The 23,787-nt window shown below is 42.7% G+C and overlaps 1 long non-coding RNA gene across 1 annotated transcript; it reads right to left on the bottom strand.

Moving 5' to 3' along the window:
* Positions 1 to 3,921: 3,921 nt before the first annotated feature.
* On the bottom strand, positions 3,922 to 9,074 carry LOC127296398 (uncharacterized). Its single transcript, XR_007848482.2, has 4 exons — positions 7,644 to 9,074; positions 7,233 to 7,360; positions 6,586 to 7,135; positions 3,922 to 6,488 (listed from the first exon to the last, which is right to left on the bottom strand). It is a non-coding gene; the product is annotated as an uncharacterized lncRNA (long non-coding RNA).
* Positions 9,075 to 23,787: the final 14,713 nt, after the last annotated feature.

Raw genomic sequence — 23,787 nt, 5'->3', positions numbered from 1 at the left:
TGCGGACGATCCGGTCACTATGTGTCGCCCCGCTGAAGGTGGTACCAGACGTATTTTCAGCTTGGGCGTTCAGCGTCCGTTTGGGTCGCCTTGTTGGAGTGACACGGATCAGGTGACATGCCTACGATGAACAGTGTCATGACATGCACTCTGGGTTGTTGGATCAAAAATGAGTGAACCAGAGATAATATTGTAGCTAATCACTGTGGACGATCCTGTAGCACAAGCAGTGTAGCATATACACTTATGTCATGTTCATGTTTATCTGTCCAACGATCTAACAGCAAAAAATTAGACGCATGTCATGGTTACTGTTCATCGGTGACATGTCACCGGATCTCGTTCCCCGTTGGAGATGGCCTGAGCCAGCGCGAGTTGGCGCTGCTGGCGTCACACCTGTAATGGATGCTGGGAGCGTTAAATAGGGGAACTCCGAATGGAGCATGTGTAAAAAAAGAAGGATTTTTTTTTTGATTGAAACGAACATAGCCCAACACCTCACTTGCTCGAACAGAGATCGTGGCTTCCTGTTAAGAAGAAAACAGAGATGTTGGCCTGGTTCCCCTCAAAAAAGATGAAGATGTTGGCCTGGTATACTCGTTCGTTGAACAGCATCATTCTCCCCGCTGACCCAGCTGGGCACAATAGAAGTAGACGGACCGTCCGCAAGGGTTCAAGACCTAACAGAAAAAGCAATTCTCCCTCCCGGGCCGCCACGCACGGGCGGCTCCGGAGGCGCCCCCCACGCCAACCCTAGAACCTCCGCCGGATCTCCTCCCCCGGCCGCTGCCGCCGCCAGGGCCGGCGGTGGCGGCCACGCCTGGCCGTCGAAGACGGCGGGTGAGGGCGGCGCGCCCCGGCGGGCCCCCGACGTGCGGAGGCGGGACGCCATGGGCGGCGCGGTGGGCGAGAGGCGCGAGGCTTCGCGGGCTACGGCGGGGAGGCGCGGAGGAGCGGAGCATCTCGACGGTGGACGCAGCGGCGGCGGGCGCGCGGTGGAGGAGGCTCGGCGCTGGACGGGGACGGTGACGGCGGGTCAGGAGCTTGGTGGCGGCGGCGGCGTGGAGTGCGTCCAGGGGAGTCCTGGCGCAGCGGAGGCCGGCCGGCGGCCAAGGAGGAGGACCGCGTCCTCGTTTCCCCCGATGGCGCCGACGAGGAGGAGGGTCCGGAGGCGCAGGGCCCAGATCTGGGTCCTTCTTGGGCCCGATCTGGGTTTCGGGCCGGGTGGTCGGTGGTGCCTGCTGTTGTGCGTGTCTAGGCTGGAGGTGGAGCTCGGAGTGTGTCCTCCTTGGCCATGCCGGGAGCGGGTGGAGCACCTTGGTGAGGCTACGGTGACATAGTGCTGTGGCGGCGGCGGTGTGGACAACAAGATCAGCGGCCCCAACTCGGCGGGCAGCGTGGGCGGGGTACGACATCGGACGAAAGTCTAGCCCGCTTGGCCGGTGCCGGCGGCGACGGCGCCCGTGGGCGTCGTTTTCCTCCTTGGGGGCGCCGCTGAGGTATGCCGACACTTCCCTGCTCCCGCGTGGGTTTGGTGCTGTCTCCGGGCGAAAGCCTAGGTTCGGTGGAACCGACGCATTGGCGGCATTTCGATGTCGTTCCTCTGTTGGGAGCTTTGCGGTTGGAGACACGGCTTGTCGTTTATCTTTGCGTTCCTCCGGTGTTCGCCACTGTCCAAGGTTGATCTTCCGGGGCGCTATGTACGACGTCGTCGAAGAGTCCAAGATGACGCCTTTTTTGGAGGCCGACCTAGTCCCGCCATCTTCTCTTTTGATGGTGCGTCGGCAAAGGAGAGCTCTCTTGCAGATGTCGATCTTCGGAGGTATTCGGTGTGGAGCGAGACGCGGCTTTGAGGATTAGCTTTGGATAGGTTCTTTGTGTTGTAGTTGTATCTTTGGTGTTAGCTGGTCTTCGGATTAGCCGGGGTGGAGTTCGTTCTGCACTCGTTGTTCGCAACGAGTTGTAGTCGTCTTGTACTAAAATTCTGCCTTCTATAAAGATATGGTACGCCTTTGGCGTACTCTTGAAAAAAGAAGTAGACGGACCACACTCATCATCACACTAGGCTTAGCCCACCCAGCCCTCAACAACTTGATAATTATACCGCACCGATTCCACTCTGTAGCCCTTTTCATATACTCGGAATCATTTCCGCTGTAATTAAGTGAGGGAAATTCCCCATTAATATTTCTATATACTTCGTATAAAATAGCGCAGTGTCTTTTAGATCATTTAGAGCGGTATAAGAAGCGTTTAAGAAGCAAAATGATCTGTAGCTGATTATATCTCTTGAGTCACACAATGCCTTACAGTTTCTTTTTTTCTCTCCAAGGGATGTCCACGAAATCTATTTTCATTATAACGATAACGGAAAACAAAGAGAATAAAGTGCAACGGAAAATGAAAGCGCTGCATGGTGTTAGCGCGAAAATCTGCAGACTTTTCTAACTACTACCTCCGGTTGAGTTCAATCGACGCGGAGTGTAGCGTGATCAACATGCACCTAGGTAGACTGCTCCATCGATTAATCAAGACCGGAGAGAGTAGTTCTGTAAAATTTGACAAGGCGAGACATATACAAGTACTAGCAAAAATCGGCGCGGCGGCACGCCGCGCCAGTATCGTGGCTGGCCGATGGAAAATTTGATGGAAAAACAGGATACACTACTTAAATTGTAATACATGTTTAGACTGGTCTTGATGGGGCAATTATATTTTTTTATTATTGTTTTCACCTTAGTGTGTAAACTGGCAATAGAGAAAACAATCACCGAAGCAAAGAAGATAATATAGAGTGATGAAAACATAAACAATGTGAATATGTAGATGCATTACCTTCCATAAAATATTGGCAGTCACATGTTTTTTTTTCTTTACTTTCAAGAGATTACAGTTAACTGCAGTACATTAAAAATAATAGTAGGTGATATCAATGACACACATTGTAAACTAAAACAGGAAAATCAACCGAAACTATCTTACTTAGAAATCATCATACATCATACTTTGATTTGTACCATAGTTTCTAAACCGGCATATGACTTTGTAACCATCTAGATTCAAAAGGAAGATATTTTCACCAACTTAAATATACATAGAATCTTAACTTATGTAAACTCAATAAAATATTTTTACTCAAGACCATAATGTGCTTGAATCCAAAACTGCATGTAAACCATTGGCACACATTCCATTATAAAGGCAAAAGACATTTCTATCCGAAAGAGAACAGATCACATTTGTGCCACTACGACTAAAAGGTATTCTCCCCTTATAGATCGCACCTTGTGAGTAACTTGTTCTCATATCCTGTCGACTTCTAGTTGGTGAAAATGTTTATCGCTGACACACTGTATGGGGCAGGGGAGAAGACACTGGGAGGATTGTGAATTCAAGCATCTTCTTTGAAGTTGTCAACACAGCACCACCTGTTGTCTCGTATCTTTGGCAGGGGTCTAGGGTCTCGGTATAAGTAACGCTGGGGAATTGATAACATATATTAGTTTTAGACATAATACTTGAGTGAACAACAATATTTATATCAGAACACATGGTAATGCTAACGTGTGACATGATGTCAGGTTGTACATAGACTGGGCTGAGCGAGACGGCAGTAGCACATAGCCTGTTAGATTATAGTAGGAAAGATCATCTGGTTGATCATCCGGTTCTTAGTCTACATTCTTGCTGGTATCGGCCACAACAATGTCTCCATGGTCGTTGGTCTCGGTCTTGTTGTAAGAGAAAACGTGGGGGCAAAACCTACAGGTATGCATTGAGTATGTGCACCGTGGCATGCCACACCACAAGGTAGTCCGATGTAATTGTGTTTTGGTGAAAGGTAGTAGTAATTGTTGTGCCACAAGGTTGTCCGATGTAATTGTCTTTTGGTGTAAGCTAGTAGCAATTGCTGTCAGGCGATTCTCAGTTCAATGGCAGATTGGCATAACAGTTGATTACATATTTGACAACAACTTTATACAATCTCACGGTAAGTCGATACACGTACATTGCCACAAATTACATGCTAGTGGTCTGCACTTATGATATCTAAGATGGTAGTAAACATGACAAAAGCATGCCTCGGTTGGCTCAATATTGTTCCACGATGGACATTAAGCTAATTTTTTCGATAACAGGTGCTTTATTAAGCTACATATTTGCTTGCATCATCCGCCAATTGCTTACATGTTCCTGTAATGTCCCTCTTAAAGAATGAGCAGTAAACATGGTAAGTAAGAAGATCAGTTAACTCTTGTTCTTCCTGTTGTTAAACAATACTGTTGCAAAACATGATAGCATTCAACTGGATATTTCAAACAAAGTGAAGCTAAGATGTCATGATGCCTTATTACAATGATAATGAGAAAATAGAGCAAACTTGACATCAATACATTTGCAGTTGTTGTTTGCCTAGCTGATGGCATGTTAAGGGACATATAGAAGAATGGTGGTGGCAAGAAGTTGACAATGAAGAACATTTCACAAAAGGACAACTGAAGTAGCAGAGTATTTTAATGATAGCATTGTCTCATCATTGGCCCATGGAAAAACGTTATAATGAACCTCTTATCCAAAAACACAAATGCTAACAGGAAAGCATGTATTAGGAGCACTTTCGCGCAAAGAACAAATCATGATTGAAAAAAATAGAAGGATCGCAAGAGGGATGGTATTTTCACAAACATATAGTAATCTCATGTAATAGTCCGCACCAGTTCAATCTATGGAAAAGGAAGAGTGCATTTCCAAAATAGAAGGATATGAACTGGTAGGTTAATCTTCACGAAGAGATAAGAGTGAATTCCATTTAGAAAAGAACAAACAAAATCAGAAAAAACAGGTATACTTGCTGGACAATCTCAAGAAAAATCTAATCAGCCCTACAACTGACAATGGAAACAAAAGATAAATTATACTTAGCAGTACCTAGGAATCATATTGCTCCTTTATAACTAAAGTTAATGAGATATCATATCGTTACTGAGGACCTAGAAAATATGGAGGTATCATATTGTTGTTGAGGACCCATGCTTAACGTATTGTTGCTATTTCAGACTGTAAGACAAATGCAGCAAAGAAGAAGACTTACTGGATCTTGCCATATTGGCAAATGTGTATAACATATTTTTTCTTGTAAATTAATTTGATTTCATACCTAGCTTGGTTGGAACATATAACACATCCATTACGTTCTGTAGTGGGCTATTACTTTGTAATAGGAAGAACGCATTTTTGTTGGATCTTCTACAGTTCTTATGATATTTCATCAAAAAAGACTACAACTTTCAATATCATATTGTTCGTTCATATCTAACTAAAGTTATTGAGATGGCATATTGTTGCCGAGGACCTAAAAAATATGGAGGTAAATGTATGATTTATTTAATTTCTTGACTTCTGTAATAACTTGTTACTTTGAAATAGAAAGCACAACTTTTTTGTAGGATCTTTTGCACTATCTTATTTAATCAAGAAGACCAAAACTATAAATATGAAAAAATGAATTAGCACCATGATCTCTGAAATACTTTATTTCATGTGTACCTGAATATTGGACTACGGCAACACGACTGTCCTGTGACACTGGTTACAGTTACACTTCTACACAAAGATACCCACAAAAAGAAATTTACAGGCTCTACGGATCAGCATGTGTCAATGCATTAGACATTCATTAGGCATCTTTTCTCCTTCGTAATCGTTAACCAAAGATGATAAAACAAATATTGTAGCCTTCTATGTTTATGGAAACTAAGCAAGGAGATGCAGAAAAAAGAAGGGTACATAATAAAGAGGACCCCATGTAGTTCTGAGAAATATTTTTACCAATGAAGTATAGGAGGTTCTATATTTTGCCCTCAAGTACTGAAGTGTTGCGGTGAAATGCATATATTTATACCATGAACTATGGACCTTGGGGAACAACAGAGGATCATATTATTTGATTAAAAGGCAGGCTACTTGTTTCAAATAACAATATGACATAAAAGAAGATTAACTTGGTTCTGCTACTGTATTTAGATACCGACACCATGCTTTACTTGTTGAATCAACCATGGTTATAGCATTCCAAAGATTGTACTTGTACGTACCTAAAGTGGTACCCCATAGTACCGCCAGGGAAGTTAGATAGTTTATGCCTTATAATGTCAACCTGTAGACACATGGTTCTTGTATTTATGCCTTATTCCCATGTATATCATAAACACAAGAACTCTGTAACTACAGGTTGCCATTATAAGGCAAACATATATTATAATTCATTACCGTGGTATAGAGTAATCAACGTATTAAGCTTTCATTTCCAAAGAAAAAGTTCTAGATGGTGAGACAAATAAAAGATATAATGCTAGAGTGAAGAAGTCAGAACCTCCCTGGAAGGATTGCTCTGCCATGTACTGTTAACGGTGCCAAAATGCCATGCACCTTAAATCTGGAAGGATTGCACTTTTAGAGCCAGTAAGAATCCAGTCTGAATATACTCCCTGGTGCATCAGAAAAAGAAGATCAGTCTTTGTGTTTGTTTTATACTTTGCATCAACTTTGGCTGTTTCAAATACAATATTCATGTTTGTTTCATACTTTGAGTCAAGTCCTCCAACAAAAATGATGCAAGACGTCAACTTCGTCTACACCCCAGTTCTTTTGACTACCTCTTTGCTTCCATAACAATCTTTGGTTTCCGCTCACTCCAGCATACATTTCTAATTCTGAGATTATTAAACAGGGTGAGAAAGCAAAAATTCTCACATAATTACTAAATTTAAGAAATACCAAAACAGTGAAGCAGAGAGAAAAATATCCTTTTAAATCTACATGCTCTTAATATCAATGTACTCTGCTGTTTTACCAACACAAGAACCATGTATCTACAGGTTGACATTATAAGGCAAACATATATTATAATTCATTACCGTGGTATAGAGTAATCAACGTATTAAGTTTTCATTTCCAAACAAAAAGTTCTAGATGGTGAGACAAATAAAAGATATAATGCTAGAGTGAAGAAGTCAGAACCTCCCTGGAAGGATTGCTCTGCCATGTACTGTTAACGGTGCCAAAACGCCATGCACCTTAAATCTGGAAGGATTGCACTTTTAGAGCCAGTAAGAATCCAGTCTGAATATACTCCCTGGTGCATCAGAAAAAGAAGATCAGTCTTTGTGTTTGTTTTATACTTTGCATCAACTTTGGCTGTTTCAAATACAATATTCATGTTTGTTTCATACTTTGAGTCAAGTCCTCCAACAAAAATGATGCAAGACGTCAACTTCGTCTACACCCCAGTTCTTTTGACTACCTCTTTGCTTCCATAACTATCTGTGGTTTCCGCTCACTCCAGCATACATTTCTAATTCTGAGATTATTAAACAGGGTGAGAAAGCAAAAATTCTCACATAATTACTAAATTTAAGAAATACCAAAACAGTGAAGCAGAGAGAAAACTATCCTTTTAAATCTACATGCTCTTAATATCAATGTACTCTGCTGTTTTACCTGGACGGTATCTTTTTTGCATCAAAGCTACAATTTAATTATCAGTATGTGCTGTTATATTCTACCATTAGAATCGTTTTATTACAAAAGCTCATATTTGGAGGGATACTCCGGAAACATTTTTTAGCAGACCTAATACTGACCTTAACCATGTCTCTGACAAATGTTCATGAATTAGACAACCAATTCTTCTTATCCTTTGGCTGGATTAGGCTCCCTTCACAATTAAAGAAGCCCAAAACTACCGCTTATTGCACATGTCACTGGCCATGTGATTGTAACCTGTTAGAAGAATAACAACCATGATCAAGTAAATCACACATTTGTATTCGAAAGCAAATTTAAATCTGAGACCCAATTATACCAGATCATTGCTCAATTTTTCAATCAAACAAATGAAGTTCAAGTGCAACAGCTGGATGTTTTTATCTCCTGAAACCATGCACCAAAGGAAGTGATGACAACAACAAGTTTCTATCAACTTAATCAAACCAAAAAGGTGTAAAGTTCAACAAACCTGGTGCTTACATGAAGAAAGGTTCCAAAATGAGCAGTCATGTACAAAGCTTAATATACATACACCACTTCGGAATTGTAAGTAATACTTGATCCGCAGTTGGCTAAACATAGTCAGTAACGTGGCTGCTTCTGCAAGTGGAAAACTATCTGTGCCATCTGGTAATATCACTACTATGTTTTTTTTGTAACATTTGCAAAGATTCTTTGCCGGCTCCATGGAAGACTAATGCTCTGGAGCATTTACCGGGTACATTCACCGTCTTGTCATGTTAATCAACATGAACTTCTGCCTTCTTCTTGTTCTGAATTCTTGGATATTAACCCAACTGAATGTTAACACTGAACACCTGAACCAATACAATGGTCAGGGCGTTCACCTTGGCATCCTCTATCCGCGATGGAGAGCGACCATCTTGTTCAAGCAAGAATCAAAGTTGTCGTGCCCATCCTAGCCCACATCAACACCCACTTCACCCAGACCGAATCCAAAACAAACAGCCCGCAGTGCATATCAGAAGAAACAGAGATGGTGGGGCTGGCCTCCTACCTTCCGTCGACACACACACTGGAAGCAAACACATACTGGCACAACACCAGAAGATGAACTGGAGAGAAAAGTAGGGAAAACGAAGGCAACCGAGCAAGAGGAAGAGAAAGGTGGTGTATACCTACAACGGAGAGGACGAAGGGCAGTTGAAGTCGTAGCAGTTCCCATCCCATCAAGTGACGATGGCGGCCAGCATCAGAACCTTGAGTAGCTCGACCACTGCTGGTCGTCAAGCACCCACACGTCGGACCAATCGTGTCGGGTTCCGCCTTCCAGGAGTGGAGCTGCGTCGAAGGGAACCAGAGCACAACGGTGACGGCCGCGACACCAGAACAGGATCTGACCCACGCCATGGACACCAGCCGCCGAGGAGCTCGACAGCGGAGGAGAACTTGGGCGAAAACAAATTCGTGCCAGCCACCCCGACGACCGACAATCCATGTCGCTCTTCAAGTCGTAAGTCCTCGCGGCGCTCCACCTGAACCTGCGGCCTCCTCGACTGCACCGCCCCTCCCCTGCCACTCCCCTTCGGCAGAGAGAAAGAATCGAAGGCATCGTTGAGAGCCAATGATGTCCAAGAGACACAACACCGACCGTTGAGCAACCATAGGACGCACCAGAAATTGGGGTCAGGGACCGCTTCTAGGTGAGGACCTGCATCGGAGGAGCTAGAGCACCTCTTCAACAGCCGCTACACCAGAGCAGGGCCCGTCCCTCAAACCATGGCCGCCGACCACGGAGCGAGCTCGTCAGCCAGAGGGATCTCGTGGTAGGGGAAAGCCCGGGTGGCGAAAAATCGTGCTGGAACCGCCCCGCACCATGGCCGTCGGCCACGGAGGGAGCTCGACCAGGGGAGATCTCGCGTTAGGGAGAGCCCGGGCAGCAAAATTTTCATCACATCTTCATTAGGCGCCGATTTTGAGTCTGACTTCGATGGGGAAGATACGTCCAGTGGTAGCGGATGTCGAAGGCTCCTCCTCATTGATTTCGCCAGACTTGCATCGTTGCACGCAGACCTTTACCATGAGCGAAGTGCTGATACTGATAAGCCTGAGAGAGAAAGACACAAACAAAGGAGGCCTTACCTGCGCATCAGGTGCTCCTCCATATCGATGTTGAAGAGGCCCTCCGGGAGGGGCTTTCCCGATCGAGGCCTCGTCTTCCAGCCAGGACGGGGAAAATTTTAGTGCTCGCAACCAGCCCTCTACTTGATCCTCACGGTGTCACATCTCCATGATCCGCCGATCTTGAGTGCTCTTCGCTTGAATCCGACTCCTCCTCTCCAAGCACACCCTCCTACTCCTATAGCGCGTCGCCGTCGGCCGGATCAGCGCGGGGGAAACCGACCGAGTACACAAAGAGACCAGGAGATCAAGAAAGACATGACGATGGGAATTGGTGAAAAATATGGCTAGAGAAAGAAGAGACGTGGGGAACCTGGGCACCCGCGCCGCTTTGACCATCGGCCCCTGACCATACGAATAAAATCGGCCCACCATTATCCAAATGCCTCGAAGCTACGGCCACACAGCAGCCCACCAAAACACACTACCTCCAAAGATCATCATGAAGGAAGGCACGCAGACTGCTAACTCTGATACCCCTAAAAAAATCTTACAGAGCACCAAAATTGTACATAAGAAAAAACCCACAGAATCCAAACCAATGGAGAACCACGTGTCACAAGAAAGTAAAATCTCAGCTGGGCTCAAAATTCTTACAAAAAAGAAGTTTGTTCACGTTTAGTATAGTATATGCCTCGAAGCTACGGCCACACAGCAGCCCACCAAAACACACTACCTCCAAAGATCATCATGAAGGAAGGCACGCAGACTGCTAACTCTGATACCCCTAAAAAAATCTTACAGAGCACCAAAATTGTACATAAGAAAAAACCCACAGAATCCAAACCAATGGAGAACCACGTGTCACAAGAAAGTAAAATCTCAGCTGGGCTCAAAATTCTTACAAAAAAGAAGTTTGTTCACGTTTAGTATAGTATATACTAGCAAACAGTGGCGCGCCGCCGCGTTAGGTGATTGCGACCCATGCAAGGAATGAGCCGATTGTACTGGTGGGCACCCATCCTGCGTCAAGTGGTCTCGTCCCCGACTCTCGCGTGGGGGGCTGTCCTGCGTGCTTGCTGTTCTTCAGTGCAGGCGAAGAAGATGAAGGTCCCAATTGTGTTTCTCCTTCTTCGTTTAAGGTCTATTGTGTAATTGTAGAGGGCTCTTTTCTTATTCTGGTTTATTGTGAGGTCCTCTATGTAAAATGTAACGCACTGTTGACTTACTAATGCAGTATCCAGACCCTTCGGGGTCTATACCTTAAAAAAAAAACTAAGCTGGAAAAAAAACCCATTAGAACCACTCAGCTGTTATCGCCAACTAATAAAAAGTCGTTGACCACCGTCAATTTGAATTTGTGTACCAAACTGCAAGACCCTAATCTTAGTATAGGTAACAGTCTCTCCAAGTTTAAAAAAAATGCTCATTATTGGTGCATTAAGTACCATCAGTAGCAATGCTGAAACTCAGCTCCTCACTAATTCACAGAACTTCTTTGTTAGTTATGGTGAGATAAACCCTGATATTGAGAGCAATTGTTAGAGAGTGAGATTGGATTTGTACTGTACTACTAATGCAGAAAGAGGCATGTAAGACGTAGACTGCATTAGGAAGCCTACTGGGAAATCACCATCTGCAAATGAAACCAAGCAGATTAACTTAAAAACTGATATGGACTATTGAGTTTTTTTTTACTGTATGTATACCTTTTTTTTTATCGAAAAAAGGTATACATTGTCCAATTTATTTAAAATCGTTCTCTCAGTTCTTATGCCACCAGTAGATGCAAACTTCAGGTTACACAAACTCTATTTAAATAGAGCTACTTATAAATTATCTACTCAGTGGTTCTGCATGCAAAAAACAACTTGTCTATAAGTATTTTTTGTTGTTCTGAATACAGAAGATTAGACACTGTAGAAAGTAAATGTAAGGAAAAGGAAACAGAGCATCATAACTGAGGAACTTGTAAGCAAAATAACCTATCTTGGTAACAAATCAATCACAGTTCGAGTACACTTTTGTTGTGAATATAGAAGAGTAGACAGACCATACAAAACAATATGTAAGAAAAAGAGAACATCAAGGAGTTTCTAAGAAGAAGAAATACCCTAACATCACAACAAATGAATCAGCAGCTCGAGTACATGATAGCAGGTATGTTCAGACAACAGATAAACGGTGGGGAAGAACCCCATCGTCGCAACAAATGAATCAGAAGTTCAAATACATGACAACGAAGAAGTTCACAGAACGGATAAACCGTGGATATATAAGCTTGTCCAACAAGGGGAAAGTACACAAAATAGGTACATGTAGTTAGACTATTCTTGCCTGCAATAGGAGTTAGCACAGCGAAGCTCTATAAGAGGAACCAACACCCAGCTGCTTATTGTGTAAGATCATGTAGTCTCCATAGAAGAACCCCATTAGCCTTGAATATTTTCATGCACCTGTAAAATCTTGGTTGAATGTTTTTGAATCTAAAGTCATTCGTGTAGCACCAGACATTTGAAGCCAGTGATGTAATAACTTCCATATGGAAAGGGACAACCGACGTAATTTAATGGTACCACGAACAAATCTGTAGCTTGGAAATCTTTTTTTTTGAATTTTCGGGGGGGGGGGGGGGGGGGAGGGGGGAATTAAACCCCACCTGAATCTTATATATATCAGAAGGCCAAAACGGCATGCATGAGTTTTACAAGGCGACGTATCCAGGTGAAATACAGCAAGGAGGAGGGTGGGGGGAGAAACTAAGCATCCCTGACGGCAAGCCGCAAGAGCCAGTCCTCCACGTCGGCCTGGCGAGCTGCCGGGAGACGGTGCAGCCAGAAAGCGGCATCCTCACGGCAGCGGCGACGGAGCATATGGAGAGAGGGAGTGTCGCTGTCGAAAACAACTCCGTTGCGGTGCTTCCACAGCTGCCAACAACAGAGCAAGATGAAGGTGGAGGCGGAGCCAGCAGGAAGCCCCGGCCCAGCAAGCATCGGAGAGGATGTTGCCAAGATGTAGCTTGGAAATCTGTCACAGGTACTTCCATCACGTCCAGGCAAACTGACATTCCAAGAATGAAGTATCACATTTCTTTATCTATAGCTCATTGAGAATGACGCTTGGTCTTATCAATGGAAAACTCTAGGTTTTAGTATGCCTAAGGTGTATAAATATTTCACTGCACTCAGTTATCCATACGAATTATCCATTATGGAAATCATGCAGTGAACTTATAACACATTTTTCTGTTGGTGAATCTCAAATCCTCCTCATCTTACATGCCTTTATCCTGTATCTAAACCTACAATACAGTTGAAGAGGTAAAGTAATTACAATTAGCAGTGTGTCCCATGTAATCACAAAAAGAATTGCTTAAAATTCATAAGAAGTTAAGCGCCTGCCTGGCTGAGTGTTCTTTTTTTCTCGCACATCATTTCCTATGTTTTTGAAGACAAATGTATAAGAGATAGAGCATCACTTGTTGAAGTCCCTTTATATTCTTTGTCAAGCTTACTGCCTTGAGACCTTGAATTTGATATTCCACCTGAATATACTGAAATAGGAAGTTTTGTGATCTGACCAAGGACATAAGGCATCACATATACTGAAAGGAGTAGAGATGCAAAGTATCTACATTTTTTCCTGTATTTTTCTCAATTCACTGTATGATAAAAATAGGAAACACAAAAACAATGGTAGGATGTAAGCACGCAAGGCGGCACTTTTTACAGAATAAAAAATTTGGAGAGTCAAAGATACCTAAGTTAGTTCTCCAAATCGTTCAGAAGTTAACACATGTGTTTTTTTCTAATTAAACTGATTTTTCTATCTCTATCTATTCTCTGCAACTTCCATTCGAAGTGAAATCAGTTGTTTTATAGAACAGATGACATCTAAACCTTTGGATGCTCATAGGATTAGAACATGCCACCATTCGTTGAATCTGAAACATGGTTGCACAACATGGGAGGAATACTCTATTATCAAAAAATTCAAAATAGAACAACTGATTGTGTCCATGAGTGATCATATTTAACTACGTGCGTAAGACTAAGATGCACTATTTTTAAAATAAATTATATATTATGAGGCGCACCTTTTGAGTCGCTTTGTGCTCCTTGTCCGTCAGAGTACGAACACAAGAGCCACATGTCGACCAAATGATCAAGCAACACATCTACCGGAAACTGGGGCTCTAAGAAATAATCATAGGCATCTGAAGCAGCAAGTATAAATTCAAAGCACCATAGAACTATTAACTAATGAAACTATTGTAACTTGTCCATATATTATATCAACATTCATATATGTGATAATTTGGAACAGCCAAGTAAAATGAGAGCCCCAATTGTCCATAAAATGTGTTTTTGGTATATAAATTCATACACACTTTGAAGCTAGATTACGCAAATACGTGGGGATGGCTTTACCTTTCAGACTTCAGAAGCCGGGGAGCAAGCTCTTTTATTTCTTCGTTACTGCAGCAAACACGCATGACCAATAAAAAATCCCATGTCTCAAATATATGCACACATGTAAATACATAGTGCCAAAGCTTGTGCTTTTCACATATTTTGTCAAACAGCAACCTGGAAACAATAAAAAACTTGCAAATCATGAAATGCATTCCATCAAACAGGTTGTGGACAAACGGCCTGCTCAGCACTTACCAGCACGCAGTTGCTTGAAGATATGCCCCTCCTATGCACTGTTGGCCGAAATCGCAAGCTCTTCTGGCCGTTCTGCCAGAGCAGTAGAGGGCACCGCGCTGTTGCCTAGACAGCCATCTTTTCCTTGGTGAGCTAGACGAACAGTACGGAAAGATGCAAGGATAGGCTAGGCCAACAAAACAGAAAGAATAAGAACCGATACAAACAAAAAATCGAAAAAATCGGAGTGACCAATAAAAAAATAGAAGAGCTCGAGTTGGTGCATCTTACCTGAGTCCAGATTTGGGGCAACAACCCACCCCATGTACTTGGAGCGTGCATCAGCTGGCGAGGCTTGAGCTGCATCTTGGCGCCTCATCTTGACGGTGCTGCTGTGTGGCAAGGACCACCTCCATCCTGCCGCTCCTCCCGACACCGGCGGTGCCTGGCGGCGTTCTTACATGCCAACTGCTCTGCCGGCACGCTCGCCCCCCGCCTCCCTCCTCCTCCCGCTTTTGGTCCTTAACCAATCACCATTGAGAAAAGGGGCTTGGACAGGGAAGAACTTAGCCAGGAGGGCAACGGCGGCCAGGGAGGGAGAGGAGGGCGTTGGCCTTAGGAAGGGGAAAAGATCAGGAGCACCGCCATTAGGGAGGCTACTCGCAGACGGGGGAGGGGGGAATCGCTCCCACTGGCGCTCGCCAGTTGCTCGCGTCGATGAGATGTCGACGACACAGACGCCATCTCAGCTGCAAGCGTGATGTTCGTTTCCTCAGGAAACACCGTTGTTGGCGTGCGGGCTTCCACAGCGGCGATGCCGTCCAGCCTTGGAAACTGGCCGACCGGCTCGCGGGGAACCCCGCCCCTCCGTCCTCGTCGGCTCCCCCGCGACACCGCTTGATGGTCGGGTTGTGTGCCTCCTTCTCTCGCCGGCCGGACGGGCCTCCCTCGTCGTGCCCGCTGCTTCCTGTGAAAGAGAGAGGAATGTGAGGCCCGCGCAAAAGAGAGAGGAAGTGAAGCAGGGAGAGGCTCGACGGCCGCACCTGCGGCAGCCCGAGAGCCGTGGCAGGAGCACGTAGGGCGTGCAAAGCAAGGCATGCGTGCCCCCTCCCACCGCAGGCGCGCTTCCGCAGAGGCAGCGCCTGGGGGTTCACCGGGAACAAATCGTTGCCGCCGGCGTTCATTGCAGACTCATAGCCAACCTCGAACGCCGGAACATCATGATGGGCTGAGAGGAGGGCCGGATGGACTCGGCGGCCGGCGGCCACATGGTGATTCCCGATCCAATAATTAGTGCCAATATACCAAATTATCGTGAACGCCTAAGCGGTGGAGTTGCTCGATTCTTCGAGTCGGGTCGGCACAGAGCACCGCTTTGACTGACTGATACAGCTATGGCTACACCAACAACTCACCAAAGCACAATACATCAGGAAGAAAGGACAAATTACTACACAGGTGGTAACACCATATTAAAACAGACCCTGCAACCAAAACGCTGCAAGTCCCCCAACTGTACACAAAAAAGAATGAGCAGGAATCAAAATAACCAAAGCACAAACGTGTCAGCTCCAGGTTAATCCTAAACAGCCTTCAAAATTCTTACAAAAAAGATGTTTGTTCCCAAATAGTATAGTAGTTATAATAATATTATTACTATAAGGACCACAAAAGGCGAACTGGCCACTTAAGTTTCTGGAGCAACAAGCAAATGCTAGCAATTAACCGATCAACACTTGAATCAAACTTCTAGCTTGTGTTTCTTCAATTTTCGGTGGTACCTTGGAGAATCATATTGTTTCCCATAACTTAGTTACCTGAGGATCGTCACTATTGCTCTGATTATGTTGTAGTTGCGGAACTAAAGAAGATGAAGAAGCAACTTGGATCTCCTTAGCAGCATCCTCATGACAGTTGCAGTACGAACATAGAGTTTCCTGATCGGTAGGGTTATTCAAAATTTCCTAGTAATTCGTAAACATAGTAGATTAACAAATCAACTAACAAATCAACGTCATAGTTGATCTAATTAATTTTCCTTTAAAGTAGGCTCTATTTCGAAATTTTCAGATTGCCCACAATATGGTGGCAATGCTAGCAATCTGGACGTTTGGACTAACATGAAGCAAAGGAGCAACACTAGTAGAAAAAATGGGACAACCATCTAAGCCTTTAGTACCGGTTACCTTACGAACTGGTACTAAAAGAGTCATTTGTACCGGTTCGGGCGCTCGGGCGGGCGAGGAGCTTTCGTACCGGTTTGTTAGGGGCTTTCGTACCGGTTCGTGTTAGGAACCGGTACTAAAGGTCTTCAGCCGAATTTCAGGCGCGGGGTGGGGCCAGGGCTGGACCTTTGGTACCGGTAATCAACAGCAACAAGTATATGAGTGGTACCTTCTGAAGAAGAAAAAGGTCCCATGAAGTCAAATCCCCAACAATCGAATGGTTTAATAACAAGAGTATAATTCATAGGCATTTCATTGCGTCTGGAGATATTACCTACCCTTTGACATTCATCACAAGATAAAATAAATTCCCTTGCATCTTTAAAGAGAGTTGGCCAATAGAAACCCGATTGTAGAACCTTTTGCGCGGTTCTATCTCCGGCGTGATGTCCTCCATAAGCACTACCATGACATTTACTCAATATCTCTTGTTGTTCATATTCGGGAACACATCTTCGCATAATACCATCCACTCCTTCTTTATATAAGTGTGGGTCATCCCAAAAATAATGCCTCAAATCATAAAAGAATTTCCTCCTTTGCTGGGCTGAAAAGTTAGCATAATCAGCATACCAAGGACTGTCTCGCGAGCTCACCTTTATTACAACCAATTGTTCATTTGGAAAACTATCATTAACAGGAACAGGATCATAAGCAATATTTTCCAATCTAGATAAATTATCAGCAACAGGATTATCAGCACCTTTCCTATCTATAATATGCAAATCAAATTCTTGCAAAAGAAGCACCCATCTAATAAGCCTTGGCTTAGCATCTTTCTTTTCCATAAGATATCTAAATGCAGCATGATCAGTATGAATTGTAACTTTTGAATCAATAATATAAGGTCTAAACTTGTCACAAGCAAAGACTACAACTAACAATTCTTTTTCAGTTGTAGCATAATTTCTTTGAGCAGCATCAAGAGTTTTACTAGCATAATGAATAACATTCAATTTTTATCTATTCGCTGTCCAAGGACAGCACCTACAACAAAATCACTAGCATCACACATAATCTCAAAAGGTAAATTCCAATCAGGAGGTTCAACTACAGGAGCAGTTGTTAAGGCTTTCTTTAGAGTTTCAAAAGCTTCCTTACAATCATCATCAAAAACAAAAGGTACATCTTTTTGAAGAAGATTAGTAAGAGGCTTTCAAATCTTAGAGAAATCTTTAATAAATCTCCTATAAAACCTAGCATGACCAAGAACACTACGAATACCTTTAACATCCCTTGGATAGGGCATTTTCTCAATTGCTTCAACTTTAGCTCTATCAAGTTCAATACCTCTCCCAGAAATTTTATGTCCCAATACAATTCCTTCATTAACCATAAAGTGGCATTTCTCCCAATTAAGAACAAGGTTAGTTTCTTCACATCTCTGCAAAACTTTATCAAGGTTTCGCAAGCAATTATCGAAGGAATTCCCATAGACAGAAAAATCATCCATGAATACCTCTACAATTTTCTCACAAAAGCCATGAAAAATAGCAGACATGCATCTTTGAAAGGTAGCATGAGCATTACATAAACCAAAAGGCATACGCCTATAAGCATAAGTTCCATAGGGACAAGTGAAAGTGGTTTTCTCTTGATCTTAGTTTTAACAGCAATTTGTGAAAACCCAGAATAACCATCAAGAAAGCAAAAATGAGTATTTTTAGATAACGTTTCTAACATTTGATCAATAAAAGGTAAAGGGTAATGATATTTTTTAGTAACTTTATTAACTTTTCGATAATCAATGCACATTCTATACCCTACAACTACTCTTTGAGGGATGAGCTCATCATTATCATTAGGCACAACAGTTATTCCTCCTTTCTTAGGAACACAATGCACAGGACTAACCCATCTACTATCAGCAATAGGATATATAATACCAGCTTCAAGAAGTTTTAATACCTCATTCCTTACCACATCCTTCATCTTAGGAATTAGACGACGCTGATGTTCAACAACAGGCTTTGCATCATCTTCCATGTTGGTGGCATGTTGGCAAATAGAGGGAGAAATCCCCTTCAAGTCATCAAGAGTATAACCAATAGCTCCTCGGTATTTCTTCAATATTTCTAATAACCTTTCTTCCTCGAACTCTGAAAGCTTAGAACTAATAATAACAAGATATATTTTCTTATCATCAATATGAGCATATTTAAGATTATCAGGCAATGGTTTTAAATCAAAAACAGGATCTTCCTTTGGTGGTGGCGTTGTACCTCGATCTTCAACCGGCAAGTCATGTTTAAGAATAGGTTGACGAAGGAAAATTTCATCAAGCTCATTTCTTTCTTCCCTAAAGACTTCACTCTCACTATCCTCCAAATGTTGCTGCAAAGGATTATTAGGAGCAAGAGCAATAGATGCACACTGTTCAACTCTAAAATCATTATTAGGCAAGTCAGCTTTATAAGGAGTTTTGGCAAATTTAGAGAAATTAAACTCATAAGATTCACCAGCAAATTTAGTCACAATTTTCTCTTTCTTGCAATCTATAACAGCTCCACAAGTATTTAGAAAAGGTCTACCAAAAATGATAGGACAAGACTTACTAGCAGCAGAACCAAGTACCAAAAAGTCAGCAGGATATTTAATCTTACCACATAGAACTTCCACATCTCGAACAATACCAATTGGAGAGATAGTTTCTCTATTAGCTAGCCGAATAACCACATCAATATCTTCAAGTTCACAAGAACCAATTTCATGCATGTTCTCCGTGTAAAGCTCATAAGGAATAGCACTAATACTTGCACCAATATCGCATAAACCGTAATAGCAATGATCACCAATTCTAACAGAGAGCATAGGAACACTAGTTTTCCTAGACTTATTAGGATGTGAAACAATATTAGAAGCATCTTCACAGAAAATAATATGACCATCTTCCACATTTTCAGTCACAAGATCTTTAACTATTGCAATAGCATGTTCAACCTTTATTTGCTCTTCAGGTTCTATAGCTTTCTTTGCACTTTTATTAACCGCACTATTTATAACAGAATACTCCTTCATTTTAGCAGGGAAAGGTGTTTTTTCAATATAAGCTTCAGGAAGAATATGATCAACAGTTTCAATTACAACACATTTATTTATAGATGAATCAATTTTATCTTTATACGGTTCATGATACTTATCAAAATTCTTCCTAGGCAATTCAAAATGAGAGGCAAAAGCTTTATAAAAATTTGCAACAACTTGAGAATCAAGACCATAAGTAGCACTCATATTACGAAATTTATCAGTATCCATAAAAGTTTCAATGCATTCATAATCATAATTTATACCTGACTCTCTATCTTTGTCGTTCTCCCATCCTTCAGTATTCTCCTGAATCCGATCAAGAAGGTCCCTTTTAAACTCTTCTTTGTTGCGTGTAAATGATCCAGAACAAGAAGTATCCAGCAAGGTCTTATCTTGAAAAGAAAGTCTTGCATAGAAATTATCAATTATAATGTTACCAGGAAGCTCATGAATGGGACATTTGAGCATTAAAGACTTCAATCTCCCCCATGCTTGGGCAATACTCTCTCCATCATGAGGCCAGAAATTATATATGCGGTTCCGGTCTTTGTGAATTTCACTTGGAGGATAGAATTTAGAATAAAATAGAGGCACAATATCCTTCCAATCAAGAGAATTCCCCATTCTTCAGCAATTTATACCAATGCGCCGCTTTACCAGACAACGATATAGAGAATAGTTTCTTCCTAACTTCATCCATAGCAATACCTGCACACTTGAATAACCCGCATAATTCATATAAAAACAGTAAATGATCTCCAGGATGGACAGTTCCATCCCCTTCATAGCGGTTATCCACAACACGTTCAATAATTTTCATAGGTATTTTGTATGGAACCTCTTTCTCACCTGGCGCCTCATTCACTACCTTTGCAGTAGTAGTAGATTTTCCAAATAGAAATTCAAGAGAAGATCTCTCCATAATGAATTATAGCAGCAGTCAGAAATAAAATCAGCACGAACAGTAAAAGTTTCCCTTACCAATTCCACTTAACAATAGCGCTTCACTCCCAGGCAACGGCGCCAGAAAATAGTCTTGATGACCCGCAAGTATAGGGGGTGTATCGTAGTACTTTCGATAAATAAGAGTGTCGAACCCAACAAGGAGCAGAAGGTGTTGACAAGCAGTTTCGATGAAGGATTCACTGTAAATGCTCACAGACAAGTATTCAGGGGGTTTTGATATAGCAGATAAATAAAGTACAAGTAAGTAAAATGCGAGAGTAATAATTGCAGCGAGTGGCCCAATCCTTTTTAGCACAAAGGACAAGCCGGTTTGTTTACTTACAATGACCAAACGTTCTTGAGGACACACGGGAATTTAGTCTAGTGCTTTCGCTTTATATAGCTGATTAATCTTCATTGTTTTGATAAGTGTTGTGTGGGTGAACCTATGCTAATGCACCGCCCTTCCTAGGACTAATACATACTTGTGATTATACCTCTTGCAAGCATCCGCAACTACAAGAAAGTAATTAAGATAAATCTAACCACAGCCTTAAACTCTGAGATCCTGCTATCCCTCCTGCATCGATATACCAACGGGGGTTCAGGTTTCTGTCACTCCGGCAACCCCGCAATTGGCAAACGAATACAAGATGTACTCCCCTAGGCCCATAAAGGTGAAGTGTCATGTAGTCGACGTTCACATGACACCACTAGAAGAATAACACCACAACTTAAATATGAAACCATTGAATATTACCCAACATAATTCACTACTAATATTTAGACTTCACCCATATCCTCAAGAACTAAACGAACTACTCACGAGACATCATATGGAACATAATCAGAGGTGATATGATGATGAATAACAATCTGAACATAAACCTTGGTTAGTAATCAATACCTGGAGAGTTTCCCCTATCAAACAATCAAGATTCAAACCCTAGATGTTACAGCGGTGACGAGGTGCAGCGGTGGAGATGGCGGTGATGATGATGGAGATGATGATTCCGATGATGTCCAGTGATACGTCTCCGACGTATCGATAATTTCTTGTGTTCCATGCCACATTATTGATGTTATCTACATGTTTTATGCACACTTTATGTCATATTCGTGCATTTTCTGGAACTAACCTATTAACAAGATGCCGAAGTGCCAGTTCCTGTTTTCTGCTGTTTTTGGTTTCAAAATCCTAGTAATGAAATATTCTCGGAATCGGACGAAATCAACGCCCAGGTTCCTATTTTCACCGGAAGCATCCAGAACACACGAGAAGGACCAGAGGGGGGGCACTGGGCCCCCAGACCATAGGCCGGCGCGGCCCAGGCCCTGGCCGCGCCACCCTATAGTGTCGTCGCCCCTTCAGCCCTCCTGCGCCACCTCTTCGCCTATTTAAAGCCTCCGTCGCGAAAACCCTGATACGTTCGACGAAATCCACAGAAACCTTCCAGAGCCGCCGCCATCGCGGAGCCAAGATCTGGGGGACAGGAGTCTCTGTTCCGGCACGCTGCCGGAACGGGGAAGTGCCCCCGGAAGGCTTCTCCATCGACACCGCTGCCATCTCCACCGCCATCTTCATCACCGCTGCTGCTCCCATGAGGAGGGAGTAGTTCTCCATCGAGGCTCGGGGCTGTACCGGTAGCTATGTGGTTCATCTCTCTCCTATGTACTTCAATACAATAATCTCATGAGCTGCCTTACATGATTGAGATTCATATGATGATGCTTGTAATCTAGATGTCATTATGCTAGTCAAGTGAGTTTTACTTATGTGATCTCCGGAGACTCCTTGTCCCACGTGTGTAAAGGTGACAGTGTGTGCACCGTGTGGGTCTCTTAGGCTATATTTCACAGAATACTTATTCACTGATGAATGGCATAGTGAGGTGCTTATTTATATCTCTTTATGATTACAATGTGTTTGTATCACAATTTATCTATGTGCTACTCTAGCAATGTTATTAAAGTAGTTTTATTCCTCCTGCACGATGTAATGGTGACAGTGTGTGCATCCGTGTTAGTACTTGGTTTATGCTATGATCATGATCTCTTGTAGATTGTGAAGTTAACTATTGCTATGATAGTATTGATGTGATCTATTCCTCCTACATATGCATGAAGGTGACAGTGTGCATGCTATGTTAGTACTTGGTTTAGTTGTATTGATCTATCTTACACTATAAGGTTACTTAAATATGAACATTGAATTGTGGAGCTTGTTAACTCCGGCATTGAGGGTTCGTGTAATCCTACGCAATGTGTTCATCATCCAACAAGAGTGTAGAGTATACATTTATCTATTCTGTTATGTGATCAATGTTGAGAGTGTCCACTAGTGAAAGTCTAATCCCCAGGCCTTGTTCCTAAATACTGCTGCTATCGTTGCTTGTTTACTGTTTTACTGCGTTACTACTGCTGCAATACTACCACCATCATCTACACGCCAGCAAGCTATTTTCTGGCACCGTTGCTACTGCTCATATATATTCATACCACCTGTATTTCACTATCTCTTTGCCGAACTAGTGCACCTATTAGGTGTGTTGGGGACACAAGAGACTTCTTGCTTTGTGGTTGCAGGGTTGCATGAGAGGGATATCTTTGACCTCTTCCTCCCTGAGTTCGATAAACCTTGGGTGATCCACTTAAGGGAAAACTTGCTGCTGTTCTACAAACCTCTGCTCTTGGAGGCCCAACACTGTCTACAGGAAAAGGAGGGGGAAGTAGACATCAAGCTATTTTCTGGCGCCGTTGCCGGGGAGGAAAGGTAAAAGGTACTCACACTCCGGACCTCGGCTACTAAGCTATTTCCCGGCGCCGTAAGTACTCAAAGCTATTTCCTTTAGATCCTGCAAGTGCAACTTTTTGTTTCTTGTTTACACTAGTTTGGCATAATGGACAAGAATGAGCTTCTTATTCTATTTCCTGATTTAAAACATGGATTGTTTGATGCGAAAATTAAAAAACCTATGGAATCTTATTTGCATGCTGGTAGTAATATTAGTATGAACACTTTGAACACCATTGTTGATAATGATATAGAAAGTTCTAAGCTTGGGGAAGCTGGTTTTCATGATCTTTTTAGTCCCCCAAGCATTGAGGAGAAAATTTTCTTTGATGATACTTTGCCTCCCATATATGATGATTATAATGATAGTGGTCTTTTGGTGCCACCTACTATGGAGAGTAAATTTTGTTGTGATTATACTATGCCTCCTACACTTGATGAGAATAATAACGATAGCTACTTTGTTGAATTTGCTCCCACTATTACTAATAAAATTGATTATGCCTATGTGGAGAGT

This window comes from Lolium perenne, chromosome 4 (assembly GCF_019359855.2).
Source record: "Lolium perenne isolate Kyuss_39 chromosome 4, Kyuss_2.0, whole genome shotgun sequence".
Taxonomy (NCBI): Eukaryota; Viridiplantae; Streptophyta; class Magnoliopsida; order Poales; family Poaceae; genus Lolium; species Lolium perenne.
This window is presented reverse-complemented; position numbering and strand designations above follow the sequence as displayed.